Raw genomic sequence first — 2,256 nt, 5'->3', positions numbered from 1 at the left:
ATCATACAATAGCTTCCTCTGGAAGGATATTTGCAACATATGTGATTTGGAAAAGCGAGATGATTAATTCATCATCATCATCATCAGTCCCGTAGCTCATAATTCATAATGATATCTTCAAAGAAACCAAACGAGCGCAAAAGCACGGTTTGAGAACTGATAGGAATTTCATATTTGCACATTTGCAAATTAGCATTTGAAGACATGCATCACGCAAGTTAGGTGATTTTCATAGTTGCAAATAACATTACAAAAAGGCAAAACAAGTGACCGTAGATAACATACTCTGTGATGTAATCATAGTTTATGTAGCTTATGTTGTTTTTTGTGGTGTGTGACATTGTGTTTACATCGCATACAGAACACATCAAATCGACTTAAATCCAAAACTTACTTAAAATGTAAAACTCAATCCTGTACGCATCAACAGCGTACGTCTCAAAAGAACGGCACCAACTGAAAATAGCCACGCAGCTTCACAATGCATACCTGAGATGCACACCGTTGTACAAAGTTACCTCAAACAGCTGCAACTGTGACAGCTGTGGACAGCTGACAGCAAAGTGTGTACTTGATTATCATAACACTGGCGCTGGCCAATGCAATACGCTACCAAGCCAGAGTCTAACATCGGCGTAGGGATTCCTCTACCGCGACAGATTAGACATTAGACAACACATAACCCACCCTATCTGCTTGGAGATAAGCTGATTACCAAACGTCGAAACCACATTGCCTGTTCCACAATACCGGAAATATAGGGATGATTCATTAAATTATTACAACGATTATAACAACAGCTACCACAAAAAGGACGTGCATCACGCGCAACTGAGTACATACGACATGCCAAACCACATACGAATGAGGCAAACGGGAAATTGAGATAGAAGAACTTTATTGCGCAACGATCGTACACGGTACAATGTATGGCAAAAAAAGGGAAGGAACAAAACATGTTAGAAAAATGTATAATGTATGTTATACAAAGGTGCGAACATTCAAGATATAGACTGATTACAATACTCTGTCGACGGAGGTCACCCTCCAGTCACAGAGTAATGTATGAAACCAAATGACGAAGGTATGAGGTCGTGAAACTCTTGTACTGTAGGTACACTGTTTTGTTGAGAAGATCTAACACAAGTTATAATCGTCCATGTTGAAGAGTATGGTTCAACATGATCAGGTGCACCTTCCGGCCTTCCCAAATTACCGGTCATTATAACAAGAATGGACCACTTCCCTAACTTACCATGACTAACACTCTTGAAAGTAATCCACTTGATCTTAAGTTTATAAATGTATGACACCAGCACGCGTCTTGATTTTCGCCTGATGTCGGAAAAAAAAACAAGAATATTTCACCCTCCGACAATTGTCGACATACCGAAAATGGGAAAATATGTCCAAGTGTGTCTCTATCATATCTGTCGCAGAAACGGCATAGATGTCGTAATTAGGCATTTGCACATGCATGTGGGGATGGTGGAAAGCCCATACAAATGTGCTTTGCAACTATAGTGTATAAGAGATTACCAGTGTGTGAAAGAATTTGTAATTACCGTACATCTAAAGCAGTGGGAGACGAAACACGTTTTATTTCCAAATGTTCATTCAACGAAACCGAAAGAATCACCCTGTTTAGAGAAGCCACAAAGACTTATCCCAACTTCCCCACATTGGCAGACGAACAGAAAGCCACTTTTCTCTTGAAATCACAGAACCCACAAATTCTAGAAAATGTGGGGCTTTTCGTCTCCCCCTGCTTCCAAAAAAGAAGTCAAACCCAACCTGTTTAGAAATAGCCAACACTAGTACTAGAGTAGAATATTGTTCATGACTGTCCATTGTCACTATGTTTATACCATGTACTTGCAATTAGCCCTCGGGCACGAAGTTGCAAATAAACGTATCTAATATAAGGCTGAGGTAAGATTGCCCCTTGTTAACCAGACTTGCAGTTGTAATTATTCTGTGAATGTTGTGTTACATAATCTCCAAGCAGATCTTGCTATGGCATAATATAGTATCATAAGCTTGGGCAATGAAACTCCTCTGCCGGCTAAACTCCTTCCCAAACTATCTGATGCCACATCAGAACTGCTTGAACACACTCCCCGTGAGAGGTTGTCGGAAGGATGACATCAGTCCACCGAAAGCACCACGTTGAAGTACATATATACTCCTCATTATAAACTTCCCTCCCGAACCCCTACTGCAGCTTCCTTTGTCAACCGCCATTTCAGCATCACA

The sequence above is a fragment of the Branchiostoma floridae genome, chromosome 14, assembly GCF_000003815.2.
Source record: "Branchiostoma floridae strain S238N-H82 chromosome 14, Bfl_VNyyK, whole genome shotgun sequence".
NCBI lineage: Eukaryota > Metazoa > Chordata > Leptocardii > Amphioxiformes > Branchiostomatidae > Branchiostoma > Branchiostoma floridae.
The sequence above is the reverse complement of the archived record's forward strand: the minus strand, read 5'-3'. Positions refer to the sequence as shown.